This window comes from Crotalus tigris, unplaced genomic scaffold, assembly GCF_016545835.1.
Source record: "Crotalus tigris isolate CLP2741 ecotype Arizona unplaced genomic scaffold, ASM1654583v1 scf7180000018350.1424685, whole genome shotgun sequence".
In the NCBI taxonomy this organism is placed as follows: Eukaryota; Metazoa; Chordata; class Lepidosauria; order Squamata; family Viperidae; genus Crotalus; species Crotalus tigris.
The window spans coordinates 954,915-982,869 of record NW_024096959.1 but is presented as its reverse complement, the minus strand read 5'-3'; the positions used below and the strand labels follow the sequence as shown (position 1 = coordinate 982,869).

At 35.3% G+C, this 27,955-nt stretch overlaps 1 long non-coding RNA gene across 2 annotated transcripts; it reads left to right on the top strand.

Annotated features, from left to right (window-relative positions):
* Positions 1–4: 4 nt before the first annotated feature.
* Positions 5–25,997, top strand: LOC120311343. 2 transcript variants are annotated; one of them, XR_005557592.1, is made up of 3 exons: positions 5–215; positions 23,079–23,260; positions 25,132–25,997. It is a non-coding gene; the product is annotated as an uncharacterized LOC120311343 (long non-coding RNA). The 2 variants fall into 2 exon arrangements; XR_005557591.1 differs by lacking the exon at positions 25,132–25,997 and having other exon boundaries at positions 23,079–23,876.
* The last annotated feature ends 1,958 nt before the right edge of the window (positions 25,998–27,955 follow it).

Genomic DNA, 27,955 nt, shown 5'->3' with positions numbered 1-27,955 from the left:
TTGACTTTGGCTTCTGAGTTTCAACCAAGTTGGCACATTCCAGGTTCCTTAATGCTTTCTCTGTAGCAGCACCTGCCCTCTGGAACAAGGATCATTCCAAGATTCAAATGCCCCAACCTTCTGGTGTTTTGAAAGGCCCTGAAGACTTAACTCTTTATCCAAGCCTTTGGTGAGGATGATTGATGCCTCTTTTCTTCCTTCTTGTTCCCATCCAGGTATGTTTTCTCTGCCATTGTTATTCTTTTTTTGTTGTCTCCTTGTTTTAAATATTTTGATTAATTTGTAAACTCACCAGGAATCAGGTGGCATATACATTTATATTATTATAGTTGACTGTACAATTAGCCAGATGTTTAGACTTTGCTCTGAGGTAAACAGATATGAGATTCTAGCATTAATCTATGTATTTAATTGCATGTTAGGCCAAGTTAAAAATAGTTGTTAATGTAGCACTAACATCATTCTTTTTCAGTCTTAAGAAATAATTTGCTTTGAATACATTACCGCAATAAGCTTTCCAAAAATCATTTCTGCTAGGCTGCTATTATGATCTCAATAGTGTAGTTAACTTTTGGGACTGAAGCAACAATACAGCACCTGGTCTAAAGCTGGGGCTAAGACAAGATTGAGCTAAGAGTCTCCCATTTCTGAGTTCGGAGTAATCCAATGCCTACTTAAGTAGAAGTATGTCCAGTGTAGCTTATTTGTACATAAATTGACTGAGAATTGCCATTTTAAGCATTATATACTATTTGTATTTTGAAGATTAATAGGAGTAGTTGTAGTACTAGTAGTATTCTTAGTCACCTACAGGTTAATTACAGTGTAGTTCTAGTTTTTCAGAAATTAAGCTTAGCTTGGAAACAGCATGCAGATATATTCTTGGACATGAAAGGGCAAGAGCAAATTGCAAAGAAATTTCCTAATATTTTGTTCTGTGCTGAAATAATCTTCTGCACTCTTTTTTTCCATTGAGAAAGAACAGCACATCTAATAAAATTCTCATTGGGTGAAGTACAAAAGAGTTCCAGTATGTACTCCGGTTATGACAAAGCTGAGAGGTGCTTGTTGAGTGTCCTTCCAAAAGTCTGAATTTCCCAGATTTCTCTCCCTTTCACTAAGTCTGATGGGATAGCAATACTGTATATGGGATATCATTTTATCACAGAAACTACACGGCTGTTTATGACCCAGGACTGCCATAAACCATGAATTGCAAGTTTTCCTTGGCTTTCCTCACGTCGCATCTGGCCTTTGAGCCTCTGGCCTCTAAAATTTGCACAGAGCTGGACAAAAACTAAATTTTATTTAAAGCTAAACTTCAGTACAACTAAATAAAATTAATGATTACCCACTAATCATATATTATTTTCAATTCAGTCATATTTGAAAATCTCCAAAAGATACCTTTAAAGCTTACAATTGGCTGTCCTGGAGTCTCTGGCTCTCTGCTAAAAACTTCTTAGCATATAGTAGGACTGACTCCAGGCACCAGTGAGTTAAGATTGGAACAGGTATCATGTGTTTCCTGATGTTATCACCACAAAAGAATAACATGACACATGTTATTTCATGATAACATGATGCAATGGTCATCAATGACATAATCTGAATCCATTGCAAGTGAGGTGGATGGCATCACTCTGGTTTCTACCAGATACCTACACCTATGTTCCTGTAAGTACCGTGACTGGGCTTATTGGCCTATAACAGTGGTTCTCAACCTTTTTAATGCCGCGACCCCCAACCGGTCGTAAGTCGAAGACTACTCAACCAGTCGTAAGTCGAGGACTACTCAACTGGTGCAGCACCGTTTGCAGAATGGGACTTTTGGCGGGCTCAGCAGGGCAGAGACAGCCTGGACAATTCCTATTGGCTTTTGAAAGCCAATAGAATTAGACTCTATTCAAGAGAGTCTATTCTATTGGCTTTCAAAAGCCAATAGAATAAAAGGGAGTAGCACAGCTAAGGGAAAGGGGAAAAAAATGGCGGACTGCGTTGTTTGGCAACCCCCGTGAAATGGTCGTTCGACCCCAAATGGGGTCCCGACCCACAGGTTGAGAACCACTGGCCTATAATATGCTATAATGTCTGGAAATTTGTAGCATTATGAGTTCCATATTTCTCTGCTACTTATTAAAGCAGCTGTTGTTTATTTTTAGATTTTCCACATAAGGCTGGAATAAAATGACTTCAAGGAATCACCTGATGCAATTTCTTAAAGCAGCCACAGCTTTTTTCAGGCTTGTGTGAAAGTCTGAAGAAAGATGTTGCTAATTTAATAAGTAGCAGAGAGATGCTAAAGTCACAACGCCGCAAGTACTGAGGCACTTTGTTTACAAATTGTGCACAATTTTAATATCTAATTACTGTAATTGTTTGGAAAATTCTGACTAACATAGTATGCTGTGAGTTTTTCCCATTTCTGGGTAGATGTCCTCAGAGATATTTATATTTCTTTTCTTTCTTCCCATGCTATCATACCATTTTTAAAACTGCAAGAAATCTTTCTTAATGAAATGAAAGAAACATTTATTGCAGAGTAATAACTCTAGTAACTTTTTTAAATTGTAGAATGATACCTTTGTTACAATTCAAAGAATGAGAATTAGAGCAATTATGTCTAATTAGTGATTTAATGATATAGGACTATCCTATGATTAATGAATATATTTTGCAAAAGAAAAAAATCAAAAGTACCAATTTTGTTTTAGTAAATAAAGTTTAATCAATTTGTAAAACATTCAAACAATAAGCAACACTCCAATGAGATATGCTATTTGATCACTTAATAGCTCTACCAAATAGGAAATTCCTCCTAATTTCAAGCTTGGAAGTCTCATTGTGGAGCTTCCATCACTGGTTAGGGTCCAATGCTCAGTCTGTCAGGGTCCTTTTGAATCTTGAGCCTGCATTCTGGGTTGTTAATAATTCCCCCTTATTTGTATCATCTATAGATGTATGAACATCCTTGTACTGCCTTATCTAAATCATTTGTATGAAGATATTGAAGAATATTAGTACTAAGTCTAGGATGGAATCCTGGGGTATCTCATGTAAAAATCTACCCTTTATTTTAAGATCTGCATTCTCATTTTGTAAAAATATAAATAAAATATAATAAGGTTATATACATAAATTACACTGTCACTTTTGGATTATACATATTTTAACCTGAATTCCATAGAATTTATACTGCTCTAGCACATTTTCAAGCATTATACCCCTGATTTGATTTCCTGTGCCATCAAGACTAACCATTATTATTGAAATCATCATCATCTACCAGAGAGTAAAAGTAATCCACAGTGTAGTCACCATACCAAAATCAGATTATTAAAATATTATAACTTTATCAGGATCAACATTGGCCTCCAATTCTAAAGTGAAACCTGAAGAAGTAGTTCTTGTGGTTCATTATGACAATCCAAGTGATGAAAAGAACTCTGTATCAGCCAGATTTGAAATACTGCTTAGATAAGCATAAAACACAAAGATCCATGAAGATTTATGATGCCAAACATTATCTAAGAAAGTAAATAATATTAAATTTAGAAAACTTGTATGGAAACCTATATCCATAAGTTAATATATATTCTTCTATGAAACATTTTTAGGGTGGTTATTTATCCAATGTGAGAGGAAAACCTGAGCTAACAAAGAAAGAAAAATGATAAGGATCAAAATGTCCTGGGGGAGAGAGTGGAAAACAAGGAACACTCAAAATAGTTAAATGAATTATAAAAAGTGAAACATCCAGTAATTCCTAGTAAATTCCTAGTAAAGCAATTTCTCTCCATGAGAAACACAACATAAAATAATTAACATGATACTTTCTGCTCATTTTATAATCTTAAACATAATCTGCCTCCAATGCACATACACCAACATTTGCAAGGTATTATATTTGCTGTACATTTAGATGGCATTTACTGAGAGCTTGTTTAATTGTTTCACTTACGCACTTTTGTAACATAAAATAATATAAGTGAGTTAAACAACCTTTATATGGAAAGGTTTCAAAATATTAACTGGGAAGGATCTCCAAATATCTTTTTATACAAATTCATATATCAGATATGATACTTCAAAGTCGTTTTGGCAGAAGCAAGAAATATCTTTGTAGGGTCTGGATGCAATCATCATACTTTGTTTGGAGTAAAGTAAAATATTAGTAGAATTTAATTCAGACCCATTGTCTACTTATGAATTTTGGAATTCAATTAGCATATTTGTATTTCAGGAGTAGTTCCCAGAGATTTTTATTGTTTTTTTTTCTGCAATCAAACATGATTCTTCTACAATGAAACATGACTCAATGGCAGCTAAATAATCAGGCAGTGTGTGAAATTCCAAGCATGAACTGGAGCCCATCAGTAATGATGAAATCAGACTGGCTAAACCAGACCTTCTAGATATAATCTGAAGGATGTATTTCTCTAATAGTAAGAGCTAGTTAAAAATTAGTCTGCATATGTCTCTCAGTGTACGTACAATTTAAGCAAGAGAAGTACTGCAACTAATGTAGAAATAATTAATGTAATAATTAAATTAAACAAATTATTACTTACAAAGAATCAATGTAAAAACAAATAGGAATGTTATATATTTATCTAGTATACAAACCTCTCTAGTATAGTTTGGGGCCTGTTGGGGTAGTAGTTAATGTACCAGGCTAGACAATGGATGACTATGAGTTGTATTTGCCATCTAAATTATGAATATGAATTATTGTGCCATTAACTAATTTTAAATGTATAATAATGCCTGATGTGTTTAAAGCTCTAACATGGAAAATAGGCAACCTGGTCTTCTGTTCCAAAGTCTGCATTACTTTAATCCAGGGGTTTTCAAATGTGGCCCATTTATGACTTGTGGACTTCAACTCCCAGAATTCCTCAGCCAGGCATGCCTGGTTGAGGAATTCTGGGAGTTGAAGTCTACAAGTCATAAAAGGGCCATGTTTGAAGACCCTTGCTTTAATACATAAATTGCTTTGAATGTTTTTCTCCTCCAACTGCCCTGTGAGGTAAGTTGGTTGAGAAAGAAAGATGCTCTTTTTTTCTTGTAAGGATTACTGCCTGACCCAAATTGAATGCTCTGGATAAACAGCTGAATGCTATGTAAATCTTTATCAGCAGCTGGGTAGATTAAATGGATGATGAAATCTATAGAAGATGACTACTAAAAGCATGACTGAAAATATAGAACAGAATTCTAGGTTACATTCTGGAATACAGTTTTAGTAAACTCATCCTCCAGACCCTTGATCACAACAGTAATTATATGAGTTTTATGTTTTGTTCTCAGCCGTAGAGGACTGAGGGAATGGCCTTGAAAACAGAAGGAAGAGCTTTACCAACGCAATGGTCAGATAAAATTACCTGAGCCCAGGCCAAGTATGTAAACATCTCAAGCAAGCCCCTCCTTAGTTTGCACAAAGTTAAAGGAAAGAAAGGGGAAAACACATTCAGACTTGCTTGATTCTGTTACTAAATTTATGACAAAAGTAGTACTGACCTACATGGTACTGGTTTCCTAATCTGGCTGTCATCAACCTGGTGTGTTTATTATTTCATTGTGATTTTTTTCCCCTTATTGGGAGGTTTACCATACTTATTATACACCCAGAATCACTGCATAAATAAATACATAACAGAGCATCTGTAGCTGTTGTGAAAATAGCCTACTATAAGAACTTGTGTCTTGCCTTTAATGCATAAAAAAACACTTATGTTAATAGATGCTGGTTAATCTTATTAGATATAGATAGTCCTCAACTTATAACTTACAATGGCACGGAAAAGTGAGTTACAATGAGTCCTTGCCCTTATGGCTGGTCACATGTGATCAAAATTTGGGTGCTTAGCAACCAGAAATTCTGGTTCCAATTGTGGTTTATAAGTTGAGCACTAACTTAACCAGAGTAATTAAATGTAGAGTATGAGATAGAACTATCACATCTAGGCTGCAAAAATCCATTTAAAAGCAGGAAAGAGTTGCCATTTGATGTCTTTTGAGCCTAGTCCTGGGAGAAGCCAGACAGAATACTACACAGGATAATCAAGATAATCTTTATCATTCAATTAATAATATTTTTATTGAGAAAGAAATGTGCATCTTCATGTGATTCCTTCACTGATTTCTTAAAACTCCATACTGATATTTAGCAAAATTAACTTATTGACATAAATAAATGGATATATAAGTAGACACTTCAACAGCAGAGCACATTTAACATTCTGACTGAAAGGAAAAATGCATTGTGAGGAGCAAAGTTATAACAATTTGCTGGCAATCTATCAATTTTATTCTTTTCTTCTGCATAATTATTTAATAATCTAAGGCTGACAACTTTTGTTAAAATTTTGTAAAATTTATTGGAAAGCATATAAAATGACTTTTTATTTAGTGAGAGACCATCCCAAATCTATGCCCATTCCTGGAACTGTACATTCTATACCTAGAAAAAATAAAAGTTAACAAGACACTGAAAATAAAAAGTGAATAAACAGCTAATACAAAATGCAGAAGAGCATTTTTCTAAGATTATGTAGTTCAAGGACATAAATACTAGTATACACGTGGTCTCAAGGAGAAATAGAAAATTTAAAACATCCATTGGTGGCATTTCTCTTTGAAAAGGTATTAATGGAGTCAATCTGTTAAGAATTACTTTATAATGAAATAACAAAACAAATATCAACTATAAATAAAGCAATCCATAACTAAGGGATTCTTTAAGAATCTTTTGCTGTTGTGTTAATTTTTCAGCCAATGTTATTTCCCATACCTTTTCATACCACTGAATCCAACCGAACATAAAAATGAAGTGTGTGCAGAGAGCAGATAACCTAGTTCAGGAATTGCTTTGGTCTCACAGGTCATTGTATCACATAGTACACTCTTTCTTAAAGAAAAGTTGTGTGGAAACATACCTGTCTTGATCATGCACAGAAACCCCTGATGCTAGCAAAGAAGCCACTACACTCCCATTTAGAGGCATGGCACCTCTTAATTTTGAGGACATACTTCAAAGGAGCCTTTTGTTGAAGTCAAAGAACAAAGTCATCTCTGAAACTGTGTATACAGTAGTTCTAATAAGGGTACCTCTATTGGTGTAGACCAGGGTTCTTCAAACCTGGTCCTTTTATGACTTGTGGACTTCAACTCCCAGAATTCCTCAGCCAAGCATGCCTGGCTGAGGAATTCTGAGAGTTGAAGTCCACAAATCATAAAAGGACCAGGTTTGAAGAACCCTGGTGTAGACCAAAGATCTTTCTAAACTAACAGTCAGTTTTCCACAACAGGCCACCAGCTATCTCTGTAAGCAGAACACAAATGCATCAACATGGGTTTGCTTGATAGGTAATAAATGGTAGTCGCCATATTTGGTACATGCATCAACATTGCAGTTGTTATTTTGCTTATAACATGACACCTATGCAAAAGCATACCAATCCACCTTAACGAGCTGGCCTTTGCAACCATAAAATGGTGGCTGTTTTGTTGGAGCATGCAAAAATATGCCAGCCTACGCTGTCTCTATTTCTATGTGCCTGTCCCACAGAAATATTCAGTGCAATATTCGCAGGCATTCATAGTGTCTATAAAACTGGGGTACAACAGAACCAACTTCACTAATAGCCATCCACCGTAACATCATGCATTAATTTAAATCACTACATATTTTCATGAAAACAATTTTCATTTAATTCTATATAGAAGAATTATTTGGTTTTCATAGTACTGAATCTTGCATACAGTCACGTCATTGAATCTTAGGTTTTAATATTAAGAAAGATGGAAGGAAGCTCATTTCCACTTTTTCTACACCATGTAATTTCTACACTTTTGAAATGCATTGTATTAATAGTATTTAAAAACAGTTCCATTCCCTCCCACTCAAAAGAAAATGTTAATCAGAATACTGCAATAATGTACACAATGAGGAAACAGTATGTCCAAAATAGTCTGGATCTATGATATGCAGAAGGAGATTTCAATTGACTTTTAATAGTCTGAGAAGTATTCTCCTTGTTACACACTCCATCAGCTACACGTAGAGCAGGAAAAACCTACTAACCCAATTTTTCTTCTGAATGGCAGAAAATCATTATTTGTCTTCCTTCCTGAAAGAATGTAACAACTTTTTCAAAGTTCTCTTACTCATAGTAAAACAGGGGTGTCAAACTGCTGGCCCACGGGCTGGATGCATCACACAGAAGCTGTGCCCACCCCAGCTCCAATAAGGGGGAAAAGTAGTGATACGTCATGACACGCCATGTGAAGTGGCAAGTTTGGCACCCTATAGTAAAAGAATGTAAGCACTTAAAAAAAAGTTCTAGCTGAAGAAAGTTTCAACTCAAAGAGACTTATTTAAGAAGTTTATTTATTTTAGATTAATTAATTAAGAACTCCCAGTTTATACAACTGGGCTACAAAAGTCCATACTTTCTGCATCTCTTTGCCACCATCTAGAGACCATATGGATTTTTGCTGTTCAGATTTGGTAAATTTAGATAATTCTCTAGAAGAGCTTCTTCTAGAAAGTCTCAAGTGCTACTTCCAACAGCTTGAGCCTTTGCTGCTCTTAGGACCATCTTCTCTAAGTAATGTCCACCTGGCTTACACATTCTAACAGGGACCTCAGGTGTCCACCTTATGGAAGAAGCATTTAATCAGGCAGCAATGTGTTTATTGTTTTAACTTATTTATTATAAAGAGTACACATGAATGCTTTTACCATACGCCACCTTCTTTCCCATAGGAAATATAATAAGCAAAGTGGATAATAAACACAGAAATAATTTCCAGGAAGGCTTAGGAAATTCTGTCTGAAAACAACTACCACCTAAGTAGGGCAATACTCAAATCAGTTGGACTAAGGCAAGTTTCTATGTTCCACTCATCACCATCATCAAGTAGAACATAGTCATATCCATTTGCAACACATCTCTCAAAATAGCAATCTTATAAGGGGGTAAGGGAGAAAAAGGGACATGAAAATATGAAAATTAAGTATCAATATCTGGAGATATTTCAAAAAGATATATAAAAGTAATGAAGGGGAGTTGACGTCTCTGCTTGTTGATAACTTTTTTTTAGAGAATGGAAGAAGATACAACAGAAACAACTTCACAATGTGAGATTAGCTAACAGTGAATATTTAGTTAAGGAAATAGAAGCAGGAAAAACATTGGGGAGGAAATTAATGCCATGTAACAATAAAGTTCTTAATTTTAAGGGAAAATGAATTTAATGTAGTCAGCTACTTATCTTCGACTTCAAAAGAACACACTATAATAAGTTAAGAAGTGTGATAAATGGAATTAATAGGACTGGAATACTAATGAAAAAGGAATTCAAGATGGGAGAGAAATACCAAAAGCTCAGCTAAAAACAATTCAAATAGGAGGACAATAAAATTAGCCAATGGGGCTATACGGGTTTAGTGAAAATCTGAAAATAAAAGAATATATAAAGGAAAAAAGAAAAAGAAAGAATGACATATCATCAAAAAAATGCATATAGGTGGTCTCAAAACAAAAAGAATATCAGGAAAGACAAACTCAGAATAAATTAAGGATAGCAAAAGATTTTAGCTATCTTGCCTGATGAAGCCTTTTTGGAAACCGAAATGGTTATACCTGTTTTGTAAAGAATCAGGTGCCAAAGTATTGACTCAACAGATTATGTGCAATCTACTTGTTGCACAATAGGTTAAAGAAAGGATCATCTGCTATAAAGTTGATGCAGCAAAGGCCTCAGAATTGCCCATAAAAAAATATTTCACTTAATATATTCTATATTCTAAGTTGCTTCAGTAAATGAAGAAATGGGTGTTATTATGTAGCTGTGTGTTACTCAAAAGAGTCAGCTTTGGCAATGTACTGTATTTACCTTTATGATTAAAGGAGAATATAACAGAATTTCCCAGCAATCTCACCTGATTCCAAAAATTTAAGCTTGTGGCATTGTTCTGACAAAGGAAATAAGAAACAGAGATAAAGAAAATATTTTGCTTATGAAATTGCAAATGTGTTTACATTTACATTTTCCTCTTTGCATTTAAACTGAAACATAAATATATATGTTTATGTTTTTGATTGATTTGAATCCTTTTACAATACTGTAACCAAATATTTAGTCATTTTTGCATTTATACACACTTTAGGAGGAAAGGAACATTAGATAGAATCAGACTAAAAATGCATTCTCCATTTAACAAAGACCATTGTGCTACCTTGTACAACTTGTTATTCCTCAAGGCAGATATAATTTGAGTTGAAATTCTGGCAACTTCCACCATTTTGCTTTGTGACATATCTTTAATTGTTAACACAGGGAGATTCACAAACATCTCTCTGATCAAAAGAACTAATGTAGGTTGAGGCTTGTCTTTAAATGGATTTTTGATATCTCAGTTTTACAGAGAAAGAAGAGGATGGGAAGATTTGCATATCTCAAACTCTGCATAGAAATTTTTGGATATATCAAAGTTATACTATTTTTGAGAGTCAGTATGGTGTGGTGGTCAAGATATTGGATGATAACTCAAGAGATACAGAGTCAAGTTCACCACTAGCCATGGAATCTCAGTAACTAACTTTAATTGCTTTCACTCAACGGAATCTCGCTGACATCTTTGTTGCAAATAGTAATGAACTGATAGAACTTGGTTAACCTTGCCTGGGTTCTTTCCCCCCCCCCTCCAAAAAAAAATCATTCCATAAGAGGACAGTAGCAAACTACTCCTTTGCTGCCAAGAAAACAATAAGTACATGACCATGAACTCACAGGAATTGAGCTTGATTTGAAAGTACTTTTTATAATATATCCCACCAGAGTGAGGAAACCACTCACTAGATGCCTCCTCAATTTTCTGTTCTAATGATCACTGCTGGAGAGTAATTTCAAGGTCCTAACAGTTCCCTTCTCCCTCTAAGTCAAGAGATAAGAGAACCATGGTCATATAACACTTGATGCCCCAGAGTAATTTTGTGGTCCTCAGAATTCTCCAATATAGTCTAGCTAAATTTTCAGCAGTGATTTTTGCAAGGACATTTTTTTAAAAAAAGAAGAGATGGGTTACATTTCTAGTAATTTTGTGCTGACCTTTAAAAAGACATCCCAGGAAGCCAATCACAAGCCAAATACAATTTACAAATTTAAGAATCCAAATCCTTAGGCTTGTCCACCACAGCAGCAACATGAACAAACGAGGAAGTGAGGGTGCTCCCTGTAGCTTCCAACCTCTGTGGGGAAAAACCTTGTTTTTTTTTACATTCTGAAGACTTCCTGATTTAGGTAACCCCAGGACACAATGGAAGTATATGCACTGCTACAGGGCTGGGGGGGGGGGGAATAGATATAATTGAATGGCAGCAAAAAAAAAAGTTAGGGTTGCACCTCTTTGCTGTGACTAATGGGTACCCACCATTTTTTACTACAACTCTGATAGCCCTCTACTAGTGCTGCTTGATAAGTTTAAGCAAAATTTAAGCTACCTTAAACTTACCTCAGAAACTAGGTACCTGATAATTGCTTTCTTGGTAACATTTTTAGCCAAACCTTAAGATTCACTGCCAAGCTTGGGTGCTATGGAGAAGGTATTTTGCTGGCAATTATCCAATTCTGGAACGATTGTATCTTTTTTTAATGGACATTTTAGTACTGGATAAAGATATTTTATATTATTGATGATCTGAATTCATATCATCTAGTCTGTGTTTTGACTGATGGTATAAAGTTGGTCTACTGACAGTTTTTTGTCACTATTGCTTTTATGGTTATTGTTTTAAAACTGCATTGTATTATTTCATGTTGGTAAGCTGCCAGGAGAAAATGCATAGATTACTTTGTTTCAGCTTGGAGAAATGTACAACATGCGCTGCACCCACTTATGCACACATTTTCTCTACTGAATTGGAGAATATATAGGTAACTTATTTTGTCACCAGATTCTTTGCTAATAGAAGCATCTTGCTTGCTTTTTTGATTTCATTGAGTTTAAGACAATGCAAGTGATTTTCTCCACTTTTATCTACCGTATATAAGTTTCAGTAAGGGTGAAAGACAATGAGCAACCTAACTCTTTCAATAACCTTTATAGTTGAGTGTATATTTGCAGAAGTTCACATCTGAATAATAGCCAACATGTATAGGCCAAACTTGTGTTTAGGTTTGTATAACAAACTAGGAAAAGATCTGCACCAATGGCCATCTGTGGGCTAACACTATTACAGTGCAGAGTTTGATTGTTACTGTTAAGCCAGTGTGAATGCAGAATACAATAAGTTCTACATAACCTATGCATGTATGCATTTACCGAAGTAAACAAAGTCTTAGGAGCTTTATAAGGGAGTGGGGGGAAATGTAAAACTGTGATTACAGGTAATCTTTGGTCACATTCATCATACTCTAAATCCCTAGCAAAGATGAGACCTCTCTTTCTTGCTCAGCCAAACCACGTAATGGAAAAAATATTCAGGGGTGACGAGAATAGTGTTAAAATATCCTGGCTTATTTACCACATCACACAAACTGAGGGGGTAGGAAAATAGCAGCTTCAAAATGAGTGGCGCAGCAAAACACACATTTTAATGTAACTTGAAAAGTGGTTGTTGCTACCTTACTGACACTGCAGAAATGCTGAGGGCAAAAGGCTCAGCACACAGGTAGCTGTTAAACCCTGTAATTTACTTGTTCTTTGTCATCCTGTGGTAAATAGATTTCTGTAACACTTTCTTCCTTATTTATGTTTTATACTCTGTGCTTTCTTTTTCAATATCTTATTTCAATATTTGGTTAATATCTTTGCTCACTAAGCATTTTCTACTTGGAAGTACTCAACAATTTTATAATGGCATAAAATTTGCTTTTTTTAATGGAAGATTTCCATGCAGACATGGCAAACCCATGCTGTTAAAGGTGAATCTATTCCTTTTATTAGTTTTCCATTCCAAGTCTTCCTGGACCACATCTGTAAGATGATCCATGGGACTTGCACCAAGTAAATTGGATTTATAGTAATACAAGTTTGATAAAGACTTTCAATTTGCTGATGCTTTTGTGTGCTTGACTATACAGCTGCCTACAGGGCTTATGTGCCAAGTTTGGGCCATATGATAGATATTGCCTAAGTCTCAGTCTTACTGTATATGCAATGAGCTCTAAATAACTAGGTCCAATGTTACTTGGTTGTTAGTATATTTCCATTATTCTGAAGCATACCCACCTGCACTCAAGATGAAAAAAAAGAATCATTCCTTGGATTTAGTGGAAGCAGCAGGGCACCCACCAAAGATGCCTTGATCCCCTGGTTAATTATCAAGGCCAAAGGATGCCAAACCAACTTTTTCAAGCTTCTTAGAAGAAAATTGGATTGTAGGTTTGAGAGATAAATGTATCAAATGTATTCAGGGGTGATACAGTATCTCTGTACTCAATTGCATTGAAATTGATCTAATTGGGTACTCAATACATTTTGACAAGAAAATTTTATCCCGATCATTTGTCATTTGTTTGGTACTCAACACACCAACTAGAATTTGTCGGTGTCTGATTCATTACACTTTCCAGCCAAAACAAAGGTTGATGTGTCAATCACGCAATATTTCTTGCCCTGTGCATATCTCCTTACAGACTTAGCTTCTGAGGTCATTTTGTGTATTTTTGTGCTTTTTTCTCATCAATGCAGGTAAAATGAAGTTTTTATTTTATTTTATTTAACCTAAGTATTCATTAATTTGTCGATATGTTTCTTATGTAAAATAATGATATACAACCTTATTTTTTTACATATTGCCTTAAAAATGTGCATTGTCTTTGGTTTGAGAATGCATTAAATTTATTTATATTATTCTTTATGGGAAAAATGTGTTTGGTACTCATCATTTTTGGTACTCATTGTACCTCCCGGAACCAATTAATGATGAGTAGTTATTTGCCTATCTTCCCATGCTTTCAATGGTTAGATATAGTTGTTATACAATTAAAAATAATTATCTGCCAATGATACTGGATAGATTCTGTAAGATGAAATGCATTCAGGTTTGGTTAATGTGGGCTAGAATGAGATCATTCTCATCATAACCATCCAGTGCCCTCAATGTACAGGGCATCTTACTGAATATAGGCCAAATAAGACCTTTTCCCACTGCTGAGTTGAAATGCATTCCACCCTCCATAAGTTAATAGAAAACTCTATCACAATAGCATATGTTATAAACATTCTCTCTCCCACTTTTTCAGCTCACTGCAATCACCTGCCTTTTCTTCAAGCTAATGGTTGACAAAGCTCAATTGACCTTTTTTTAAACATTAATTCTGCTGCCGAATACTGTCAGCTAAGATAAACACTGGTACAGCTACAGATAATTTAAATCTTTTCATTCATTGGCAAGTGATGAGATAAAGGCAGTATGCAGAAAAGATAACATTGTGCCATGGTTAGGAGTAAGTTGAGAAAAACTTATTTTCTCAAACCACAGGCTGTTGCCACAATAATTTTTTTCCATGTCATCTATCCAAGTCTCAGTACATTTATGCTAATTACAAATAACATACAATTATTACATATTATTGTATATTTTAATAATAACTAATGCATTGTTACATTTACATTATGAAATCATCATCACCTTTGATTAGGGCAAGCAAAACCTCAGCTACTCTGTAGGTGGCAGCAAAGAGTTAAGAGTTTTAGAGCCCAAATTCCTACTCCGCTTTAAGCAATTACATGAGACTGTACAAAATATAAGCTAGTTTTAACTGTTCTGGTGCCAGCATGCCCTGTGTAATTTGCCAGCCACCAAGCATTCTACCCTGAACCTTGCCAAAAGTAGCTGGGTATCTGATGGAAAACTGGTACATTTCTCAGAGATAATGAACGTGAACCAAAATTCTGGAGGTTGTTTTGCTACTTTCCAATTTAGGAATCTTTGGATTAGAAATTCAACACTAGATGGCAGACGTTGCTTAGGAAAAAGGTAAAGCCAGTCTTCACCTTGAAGGCATTTATGGGCTAATTTGACCTAAATAGCAACCTTCTTAATATGCAACAAAAAAGGAGGAGACCGGAGTGTGCTAAAATGAGGGAGATGCTGACAGAGCAACAAGGTGGCAAAAAAAAGTATACCAGCATAACATTTGCCTATTTTGACAGCCAAGATCTATTTTTACACAGTGAGATAGATTTAGAGGGGAAATGGCCCTCTATACAAATAATAATAGTTCTCTCTTATGTGTTGGTGTTGGCAGGAACAGCATGTTTTGCTGTTTTCAAGATACCTATCAGATTGCAATGGAAAAAACATGAACACTCTTGCTTAGAATTATCATTGCAGTGGCATATAAGCCTTAATAAGTAAATAAATAAATAAATTCTCTTAAATAAATTCCTTGCTTCAACCCTGATTTGAAGCTATGTTCATTTGATTACCTATTATTAAAAAAAACACAAAAGTGTAATTTTTCAAGATCCTTTCTTTGGAATGACCAAAATCACTTTATTCCAAATAATCAGAATCATTCAAAAGGGAATAGAAAAGATTTTTTAGTGACTTTGTGAAAGTTCAAGAATTTATAACACAAAACTCAGAATATCTGTTGGGGCTTGTATACAAGTTCTTAATGAATTTATGACTCAGAAACTAAGCAAGTTAATGACTGTATCATGAAACAGATGTAGAATTTAAACAAGACAATTCATATCAACAATGGCAACTGAAGATAAATATTAAATTTACTGGGAATATCCCACTTTGACAAAACTGGTACAATATCTTATCATTGATATAGTACTGATTATCAAAATCAACAATTCATTCTGTAAAAATTGTTGAAAATGCAGTAATCAATTTGGATCATTCTTTCAGATTTGGAGCTATGTTGTAAATGCAACAATTCTGAAAGATCATTTATTGTAGAATCAAATAAATGTTAAAAGTTGAATTCTCTTTCTGGCTACTTGTTTTTCTGAGAAACATTATCAAATGATACATTACCACAAATAAATCCTTCTATTAGAAGAATAGCAAAATAAGCTGAGGAGTATGCATCAAAATTGAAAATAAATTTTTATTTGAAGAACAAGTCTGATAATGAACTTAATTCTACCTGGAAAGTATTTGTGGATTACAATTCTTTGTACAGATTTGTACAGCATCTGAAATTTGGCCTTCTTTTAACCTAAGGCTTCAATATATTCTTGCTTGATTCATTAAATAAGAATAGACAGATTAAACAGAAAACTTCTTTAATTCTATTCTGATTTATGATTCTCATTAGACTATCATATTTAAGATATTCTAATATGCAGCACTAATCCAATGTTACTTTAATTTTTTTATTTAACCTTAAATTTTCTTTTTATTTTTTTATTTTCTTTTTACATTCTTATTTTTTCTGCTTTTCTTCTTAATTCTGTCCTTTTTAAGTATATGCTAAAATAATTTTTTTTAAAAAAAAAAAGTAAAGAAAAATCCTTATTAAAACAAGCGTGCCTCACTGTATGTTTTTTTCCTCTCAGAGTTGCAAAGTTATAACAATTTTGCTACATTCTGAAACCTCATGGCACTTTCTGAAATTTTCTTATTTTATTTTCTAATTGCTGTCCTATTGTGAGGCTGCATTTCTATAAAATATTAATACTGTGTTTGGGAAATAATAGAAAAAAATTGTTCAACTACGCTTTTAATCGCTTTTATTAGGAAATCTTAACCAAGACTTGTGCCCAGATATTAAAAAGAGGAGCGAGGTGTGTGTGTGAAGGGCCGGGATAGCATTTGTGCGATGATGGAGCTGTCATGACTTCAGGCAAATTGAAGAATATATTATCATACTAGCTGGAACTTATTAGCATCTGGTCATGGGGGGGCTGAGAAAATGCAGATCTTGCAGGTATAGAGATGCTTGGCTAATCTTTGCACAACACATGAAAGCTTGAATCAGTCAGGTTTGGCATTAGCAAAGAACCTGGATTGTGATGGTGATGCTCTTTATTTCCACTGTTAAGATTTTGAAACTAAATTCACATAGTTCAAGCTAAAGGGGGCTGACAATTTAGTCATTGCTGGTGATATCACCGATTATTGCACCACACTGGCTGGAGTTATGTGGTCTGTAAATCAGGGAAGCCCATCCTTGCAAAATTACACCTATTTTCAGATTACTGCCTTGGTTACCAACAGGTTTCAAGATGTAGTTTGATATTCTGATTGTCATTTATAAAGTCTTTTATGGCATGGCATCAGCATACATTCAGGAATTGCCGTGCCAGGTATGATTCTGCTGATCTGGTCCAAACATCAAGGTAGAAGAATATACTAATGAAAAGGGAAAAGAGGAATTAGACAATGAGGTCTCATTGTCTCAGTGGTAGTCCCCATATTGTGAAATATGCCACACCTAAAGAAGAAATTGATTCTAATCCTTGCATTTAAGGAGCTCCTTCAGTTGGCCTTTGGAGTCAAGTTAATTATGGGATGTCATTATTATTATTTATGATATGTGAATTTTATATGTATAAGTTATTAATCTACTACATGACTCTGAGCATTGGTGAGTTTGGGGAGGTTGATTAATGATGAATGAATGCCTGGCCTGAAATAAACCCAGATGACAAATATACGGTATCAAAGAATTAACTGTTTGCTGCCATACAGTGGTCATCCAGGTGTCTGCAGTCCAGATCTGGTACTTCTACATATATGGTCAGTGGCTGTGATATATTAGTTTTCCTGGTCTTTATTCCCTTAGTCAGGCATTAACTATGTTAATTATGTTTCATGTCTCAGGACACCATGCAGTTGATCATTAGCAATAGTAATTAGAAGGGCTTTCAAAATTGCAAAAAAAGTTGTTGTGAACCAAACCATAAGAGGAGGTGGGTGGTTTTGGCTTAGCATATTATGTGAATTCAAACTGTGATTTATGTAGCATTGCTCATTGTGGTTTATTCAATTAATTATACACAATGATTTGTGTACCCATAGTGGTTCAATAGTTAGAATACAGTATTACAGACTTACCCTGCCCTGACTGGCTCAAGGTTGACTTATCCTTCATTGTTGGGGCAATATTTTCTTGTTGGCTTTTTGTATTTTAACTTCTCCTAGCCCCACTCAGTGATCTGATGGGCCACTTTGGGGAGCAGTATTTTACACATTTATATATCCATTGCCTAACAACCACCCTTTCCACCAAAAATGTTCACTAAAAGTTGTTGAGAAGTCATTTTAATGCTAGAATAGATAGTTATAGATCTTTTCCATGTATACATATTCAGCAGGAACTCCAACAATGTTGAAAGAAGTTTACTGTTTAGCACAGGATTTCAAAATATTTTTGAAAGCCCTTAAGTTTTTAAATGGAAGATGGTCTTAGGATTTCAAGCAAATTGTAGTTTTTAAATAATAAATCCATCTCTACTGGAGGTGATGGATAAATATTTCCCTGAGGTTTAAAAGGATATGTGTGTCAGTTTTTGTTTTACAGCAAATGTCAGATAAAGCAAATGTATGATGCATTTATTTATTTATTTTTTAAAAAAGAGTAAATGAATTGTATTTGTTGAACAAGGGTCAAGAATGGATAACTTTGCAAAACACAAAGAACAGCCAGCCAAATTAATAATAGCTTTTCATTGAATCAAAACTCAAGATAGAAGCATATTATTAACAAAAGCAAAGGAAGCTGTGCAAAATATATAGGCTTAATTTATTGCATACTGAAGATTTAAGCTTTATTATCTGGGCAGTTATAATTTGAATACCCTTTTGATGGCCTCCAAGAGATATAGAAAATGTGGGATTCTCTGCTGCCACTTCATGGTTTTCCAGCATTTTGCAGACCGTGTATGATAGCCTTAAGCTATGCCTCAACACTGAATGACAATCTTAAGTTTGAGAATATTAAATGTACTTCTGGTCAGAATGATTTCAATATAGTTCCACATGTTTTGTTTTAAAATAGCAGCCTATCTCACCACTTTAAAACAAAAGCTAAAAAGGCTGTCCAATGGATTTTGATAACCTCCTTTTTTTCTGGGTTGTTGCTTAATATTATGCACTGCCATTTTTCTGCATCCATTCAGTATACATCAGTGTATAGTAAATTCAGTGTGCTACAACTTTGGAAGATCAGTAGGAATGGAATTTTAGCAGGCGGACCTGTCTCCCAGTTACAACCTGGATGATGGTGCCCCAAATACTGTACGTAATTCACTAAAGTGCTATTTACTGCAACATTCATATATAGAGAAAGGCAGAAAATTACTAGATAAGTTTTTTTTTCCTAACAAGATAGTTGTGATGAGATTTCAAAAGCTTCAATCTTTATATTGCAGAACAAACAGGAAAGTTTCCAAAATAGTATGAACCTGACATTGTTAGACCAAGCTGGCATGCAGAGTGGGTGGTGGCAGAGATACTTATCAGACTTGCAGATGTAAATAGCATCTATGTTTCTTGTTTCATCCCTCTGCTCGTCACCACAGCTTCCGGGGTTATCCTCCCCTGCTTGGTTTTTCTGTTTCAACTAGCATGATTTAAAAGCCACATGTTTCCTTTAAAACACTGAACTGCCATTTCTCTGTTCATGTTTGAGAACTTTCTTCTTCAGCTGGCAGGGTTCTTCCTTTGTCAGAACCAGAGACTGAACAAATATTAGAGTGAATCATCAAACTGAATTGTGTGACTTGCCTGCACAGCTCAGAAAGAATCTTTTGCACCTTTGGACACCCAGATTTCACAAGGTGGCTGTGAACCAGTGGTGATATGGCAACCCAGGTTTAAATCTACACTTTTCTAGGTGGAAATGGGAAAACTTCTGCCTTTAACCCTGGAAAGACGCTAACCAGCTGATTTGGGATAATATAGTCCAGTGTTTCTGGAAGCTGGTGAAGATAATATTGAGCAAGAGAGATCCATATTTCACTGAATGTAAGGCACTTTCTTACATTTTTAATATTACACTGATAGAGGGGAGGATAAAAAATGTGATCTCACCTGACCATATATGCTCGAGCTAGAACAGAAGTCCCCAACCTTTTGCGTGTTGTGATTCCTCGCCAGCCAGTGGATCTGGCAGCTGAGTCTGAGGAATCAAATGAGGAGGAAGGACCTGGAGTGACATTAGAGTCAGAGGAAGGCTCTGAGGAGCTCCAAGTCTTACAGTCAGACGAGGAGTCTGGCCCCTCTACTCACGCTCAGGCTGAGACACAGCTGTGCTGGGAGCCTGAGTGGGACAAATCCAGGATGCACGAAAGTGCAGACAAAAGAAGCAAGTAGGACAGAGGAATGCAATGGAGCAGCTCCAAAGGCAAAGGAGAAGGCATTAGGAAGCCATGCCTTGGCTGAATTATAAAAGGGAAGGTGTGGGAGGTGCTGGTTGTCGAAGGCACCCATTCGTGTTGAGGATTGAGTTTCTGTGGACTGTGTTTGTTTGCCTTGGACATTGACTCAGGTCTGTGAGAATAAAAGGGGTTGGCTTTTTCTTGAGGTTCCTGCCTGTTTCTTGGTAGAGGAGTTTCTCCTTGTGAGCATAATAAGGATTCACGTAGGCTGGGACAGAACTTTGGGCATCAGGGACTGGTTCTGTGGAGAGAGGTTTTTCTGCGGACCAGAGAGGATGTGGTTTTGTGTGCTGCCTGCATTTTGTGGATGGTTTGTGCAGACCAGTTGCTGGCATGCTTGTTTGTGCAGACTGGTTGCTGGCATGCTATGGCCCAGTACTGGTCCACAGACTGGGGATTTGGGACCCCTGAGCTAGAAGGCTTTTTCAAGTTGTACACATTTTGGCAACAAGTATGAGTTTATTAAGCAAAAGTATACCCAGGTTTCTGACAAATAAAAGATGGAAAGTAAGGAAAGAGAGGGATACTGCAAACTTAATTTACTATGAATATAGTGCACAAGCCTCTTTTAAACACATCTAAGTTTTTTCATTGTTTTAACAAAACTACAGAACAGAATAAATGCAAAACATCTTACTGACTGTCTTTTTATTTGTTACTTTGTGCTGATGGAAAGCCGTTCCTGCCAAAGAGAGTTCATACATTTCATCAAAATAACCTTTATGACATACGTTTGTTTCAAAGAATACAGATTTTGTTTTGCCACAAATTTAGCCATTACCAAATATTTACATTTTGGATGCATTATTACATTTTAAAATCATAAAAAACACATGTAACATTTTTTAAAACTGGAAATTATTGACAAAATAATAGGGTTCAATCCCCTATTCCAATTTTTGTAAATTATCAGTCTTCTTTTTAGTAAAACACTTTAAATATTGGTAGAACTGAACTGTTGGCTTATTCTTTAAAAAGTGTTTGTCTCATTGATAAGATTTTATAATAAGCCATGTGGCTTACAATGAATATATAGCAAATGTTTTGTCTGCACATATTCCTACTCAACAATTGTAGGCAGGGCTTTTTTTGTCATAGAATGCCCAGAATGGAGTTCCGGCACCTTTTTTGCATGGAACTTTGTAGGATAGGCAAGGCAAGTTGTATGACATGTGTGAGTTCCGGCACCTTTTTTATTTTATTTTTTCAAAAAAAGCACTGATTGTAGGCAAGTTATATTCTTAAATCCCACTCCAAACATTTAACTAACACTGAGATAATTTAAGATAGCTAAATCAATTCCATTTCCAACCCCAGCCCAGAAAAAAAGTGTTAATTTTAAATAAAATTATCCCAGAGTCAATTTATTCAAAGAACATAAACCAAATTATAATTTATTTCCCAGTAACATTTACATATGCTGATCAATCTTCAGTGCTAGACTGCAATAGAATTCCTATTATAACTAGAATAAAATGCTAGCAAGAATACCACAGATACAAATTATAATTCTTTAACTGTACCCATAATAGTACATCATCATATCTTATTGTATGTATTACATTATACTATTTCATCTGAGAAGCCAACAATTTCTTTGGCTTCCCCCCCCCTCTTCCTAATATATATACATAACAGACTTTATTAAAGTCCCACATCATAACATATATTTAAATGTGAACTTAACAGACCTACAGGCACTATACAGTTTCCAAGTATGATTTTTCACATTCATATTCAAAACTTATTTTACGTTCTTTTTAAAATTATATGTAAACATATATGTATATGTATATACAAATGTATATGTATGTATGCATATGTATATGTATGCATGTATATATTTTCATTGCAAAACAGCAAACTGGATTTTCTAACTGTAACTTATAAAATATCACCAAACACCAATTTGGGATATTTCTCATCCCAACCAATATAGCAGTATTATAACCAGTAATATTATAGAGCAGTAGAATAGTTCTCAATTTAATTAATTATGATTTGAAATAATTAAAAAATAAATCCATATGTGAACATAGACTATAAGCAGTTGAAACAAGTATATTCTTGTTAAGACAGATTTTATTGTCTTGCTATATCAATCAAATTAAATTGCTGGATATAAACATTGGCGATATTCCACCTCTGTAGTTCTTTTTTAAAGAAATTTTATTTCAATGAATTGAGTTGATAAATGCTAAATCAAAATTAGTGTATGGCAGTAGGCAGCAGCTGTATTCACACAACATGCTTAATTAATTTTATAATCAGCAATAATTATAAATTTGGTTAGATATAATTTGGAAAAGGTGCTTTGCTTGCTTTTTGGTGCCTTAGCATATGGTGTCAATCCACCCTATTTTGTTAGCTTACTTGGTTCAATCCACTCTAAGGCTTATTTTGCTTTAACCATAGTTTATTGAATGAGCCACAGAGTCATGCTTCACATATTGCTAAATGAACTAACCACAATGGTAGATTAAATCAACGTGAGCGATTAAACAAAACTGATCACATTAATCTGTTGTATGAATCTCGTCTATGCAAAAATAGAAAGGGTTTTTATGTGTGTTAAATAACTGGATTCCAAAAGCTTTTTAATCCTAAAAAAGAATGCCTAAGTATAGACGTGATATATAGAAATTACAATTCAAAGATATAATCAAATGAGTTTCTCTATTGATCTTGATTCTATCATACTGTGCTTCCTTTCATTCAGGTGTCTATAATAATCGGTTCTGTTTGTTGGTCTGGAGGAAATGAGGATAGCATCCTTCGGTTGCCTAGAAATTCAAACCAGTCTTTGTCATTTCTCTTCCCCACAACTGGACAGGACTTTACAGAGATGGTTCTCAAAAGTAACTTATCTTCCCCAACTGAGAAAATAAAGTCAGAGCTGAGGTAAAATAACAGCAAACTAGGAGAAAATGTGTATTATATTTATTTTGGGGAAAGAAGTATGGGAGAATTTCTCAGGATGTGGGAAGGTACAAGAACTGAAAGTTATGGTTACTTGGTTTTCAGCTATTAAAGGCATCAGTAGAAATATTCTTGAAAACACAATGTGAACATATTTTAATGTGTACAACAGAACACACTGTCTTTTCATGGTTAAAATCCTTGAGAGCAGAACTATGATTACGTTTGAAGAAAAAAAACTAAAATGGGTTAAGGGTTAAGTACCCTTGCATTGTTTATTGAAGTGCTGTTTTTTTATATAACTGTTTAAGAAACATAAACTTTGCTTACCTATTGCTTAAATGTTCTTAAGTCTACAGGAGAATTAGCAGATAAACCTGGTTAGTACAATAAAACTTCAATTTGATGGACCATTTGGAAAAAAGTTGTATCTGTTAGACTTGAATGAGATCATTTCAATTTGCATCATTTGCATAACTGTGTATAAATGTCTGCATTTAGGCTGATTTCCAATATAGAGGACTTGCCCACTAAATGGAAACTTTTGCCATACAGATTGAGTTCTGTATTTCCAACCATTAAACTTGCAATCTACTAATTAAGACTTCGTTAATGATTTTACTAATTTGGATGGGAGATCACCAGAAAATCTCAGAATAACAGACTAGATGGGAAGCAAAAAAATAAATCATGGCAATGGTTAACCATTTTTTAATTGTTGCAAGAAAACTACCTTAATGAAAAACTAGATCAAGTTTTTGACATTTTTCAAAACCCTTTAGGAAGTAGTGCATGAATCCTGGAAAACGAAAAGTGAGAAAAATCTGCGGAATAATACGTATTAGGAAACATGATAAATTCTATAAAGATGAAGGGGTCAAACTATTTTCCAAACACCAACATGCAAGACAAGAAACAATGGTTGGAAACTAACCATTGAGAAGCAAACTAGAACTAAGAGAAATTAACCAATGGAGTAACTTACCTTCAGAAGTTGTGAATGCTTCATCACTGAAGGCTTTCAAAAAGTGTCTGAACAACCATTTTTTAAAAATTATATAGACTAGAGCAGAGGGTTGTACTACAAGACCTCCAAGTCCCTTTCAACTTTATTATTCTATGTTCCATGAGGGATTAAGAAAACATGGTTCAAAAAAGTGATCAATGTAGGATTTAGGATCTGATTTTTAGGGAAATAGAACATGTGCTAGAAAGATTGAATAGAATTGTCTTCCACTACATCAGAATAAATTCTACCCCAGAATTGCAACTTTGTATAAGAGTTTTTCAAGTCCTACTTGGAATGCTAGAGAGCTTCAGTATTGTACGCAAAGTATGTACTTCACCCTTAAGTTACACAACCCACTCCCTTTCTTCAAAGGAAGGAAAACTGGCACTGGAATCACATTTGAGAAAGAGATACACAATTGCCTCAGATGAAACAGGAGGGAGGAGAGATTTGGATTGTTGAACACCAGAAAATGATGAGCACTTTACAAGAAATGCTGCAGGCAAATGAAATTTAATGATAATAATAAAAATGATCATGTCAATGCAGAAGACTTTTTTCCCTTAATCTTAAAGTTACATTATATGGATTTCCTCTGTAAAAAAAACACCCTATTTTGCTTCGGAAAAATAAGATCTGATGTTGAAAGAAGGTTAGAATACAGCCAAATGTGTTGGACTTCAATTCCCATAGTTCTCATCAACATACAGACAAGCTTTTGATGTGGAAGAAAGTTTTTAGCTGGTGGAGTTAGAGGTGCCTGAGATGCTTTCATTGTTTTAATATGCTTTGATTGTATTTTTAAAGCCATATTTTATATCTTATTGTTTTAATTTGTTTGCAGGACATTGTTTATTGGTGGTATAGAAGTGCCATAAATAAATGAATAAGCAATTAAGAAAGATAAAAATTAAGAAGGATAAAAGCGACTGCACAAACTCTGAGCTAAAATAAGCCGCACAAATTGCAGACAAAAAAGAAGACCTCACGGCCAAATTCAAGGGGTATTTATAGATTTAAGAATATAGAGCGCAGCTGTGTGTTCATGACACACTCACCAATGGTCAATGTAAACCTGATTTATAAAACATAACTGTGTTAAAAACTACTTATCAGCATATCTCTGTTAAGGTCATATTCTCTATAATATACAACCAGAAATACTACCCATTATGTGACATTCTACAGGACCAACTCTTAAGAGCCTGACACCCTAGACCAGGAGTGTCAAACTGCCGGCCCGCGGACTGGTTTCATCATACCGAAGCCACGCCCACCCCATTGCCAGCAATGCAAAAAGAGTCGCGACAAGTCGCGTGACGTGTCAAGTTTGACACCCATGCCCTAGATAGTAGTTATTAGAGAACAGGTAATGATATCAAAAGTATTAGAGAACAAAAATGATTTATTTTTTAAAAAAAGATTTTTATTAATTTTTTTATACATTCAATAGTATTTGTTCAACAAATGTGCTGAGTTTACATTCACTAATACATATTTAGTTCCTAATCTAGAATAAAAATTATTTCTTCTGCAGCTTCTTAAATAGGATGCTATCTTCAGGTGTTAAAAGAAACATTGTTCTATAATTAATATGGAATTACTATACAACACCCAATCTGATCATGTTCTGTAAACTGAGCAAGGAGCTGACTTGTCCATTTGCAATAAAATATCTTTCATCTACTGGTCAGGGCTTCAGTGCAGATTCACAGAATTTAATCCATGTTAAACATGGTAAAATTATGTATCCTGTTTATTTCACTTATACGATTTATGTACTTTTCCATAGTCCCCTATGCATAAACATGTATTCTGGGTCTTGTGTTGTTTTATTCTAGTTAGAGTAATCATCCACAGCTTTTGGAAATTACACAGCATGACCTTTCTCTTACTTACTCAAAAGTAAATACCGGTACCCCATATTTCCAAGAAAATAACTTTATGACTCCAGGTTTATTCAGCCACCTCTTTGTTTTTGTCAGCATTCATTGGTTATATGTTTTTAATCATATTGAACTAGGAATCTGTTAAATATAAAAAGGATTATAGATCTCAAGAGGTAAAGTTCTGCATGCGTGATCCTATTCTGGATTTCCACAGTATTCTGACTATTTGTTAAATTTGAGAGATGTTTCTATAGCAAACTTATTTTCAGAATATTATTAACAGGTATGCCAGCATTCTTCATAACAAGGTGTCCAACCTTGGCAACTTTAAGACTTGTAGACTTCAACTCCCAAAATTCCTTCAGCCAGCATGGGCATTGAAAGCCACAAGTTTTAAAGTTGCCAAGATTGGGCTCTCCACTTCATAATATCAAGGCCAATATTTGGGCTAGTACATTTTCTGCCCAATGCAAAGGTCATCATTATGCTCCTTTCATTCCATGACTAAAAGCCAGCTGGATAGCCAATTAAAACAGGCATCTGGAAGGGTGCATGGTTCTTTCCTCCAAAATCTATTTTCTATTGATTGCCTTATTCTGCCTCTTGCTTAGGACCATTTCTTTAAAAAGCCAAATACTGATCCTTAAGTTGTTGTTGTTAGTTGCAAAGTCGTGTCCGATCCTTTGTGATCCCATGGACAACATTCCTCTAGGCTTTCCTGTCCTCTACCATCTTCTGGAGTCCATTTAAGCTCACGCCTACTGCTTCAGTGACTCCATTCTCTGTCATCCCCTTCTTCTATTGCCCTCAATCTTTCCCAGCATTAGGCTCTTCTCCAGTGAGTCCTTCCTTCTCATTAGGTGGCCAAAGTATTTGAGTTTCAACTTCAGGATCTGGCCTTCTAAAGAGCATTTGGGGTTAATCTCTTCTAAGACTGACCGGTTTGAACGCCTTGCAGTCCAAGGGACTCGCAGGAGTCTTCTCCAGCACCATAGTTCAAGGGCCTCAATTCTTTTGCGCTCAGCCTTTCTTATGGTCCAACTTTCACAGCCATAATTGCAACTGGGAAAACCATGGCCTTGACTATACGTACTTTTGTTGGCAGGGTGATGTCTCTGTTTTTTAGTATGCTGTTTAGATTTGCCATAGCTTTCCTCCCCAGGAGCAAGCGTCTTTTAATTTCTTGGCTGCAGTCCCCATCTGAGGTGATCTTAGAGCCCAGGAAGATAAAATCTGTCACTACCTCCATTTTTTCCCCATCTATTTGCCAGGAATTGAGAGGGCCAGATGCCATGATTTTGGTTTTCTTAATGTTGAGTTTCAAGCCTACTTTTGCACTCTCCTTCTTCACCCGCATCAAGAGGCTCTTTAGTTCCTCTTCATTTTCTGTCATTAGAGTGGTATCATCTGCATATCTTAGGTCAGTGATGGTGAACCTTTTAGAGACCAAGTGCCCAAACTGCACTTATGCATCATCGGGTGCCGGGTGGGCATGGCCCATTGGGTGGGTGTGGCCCATTGGGTGGGTTTGGCTGCAGTGGTAACGATAGACTGGGTGGGACTAAAAAGTTCAATCAATCAATTCCAACTTTGCAAGATCTTTTTTTTTCCGTGAGAAGTTGAAATTGACTGATTGATTGAACCTTTTTTTTGTACACGGCAGAGGAGGCCTAAAGTGAAAAGGTTTTATAAAACCCAGCTGAAGGCCTAGGACTGGGGCGATAGCGCACGTGCCCACAGAGAAGGCTCTGAGTGCTGCCTCTGGCACCCGTGCCACAG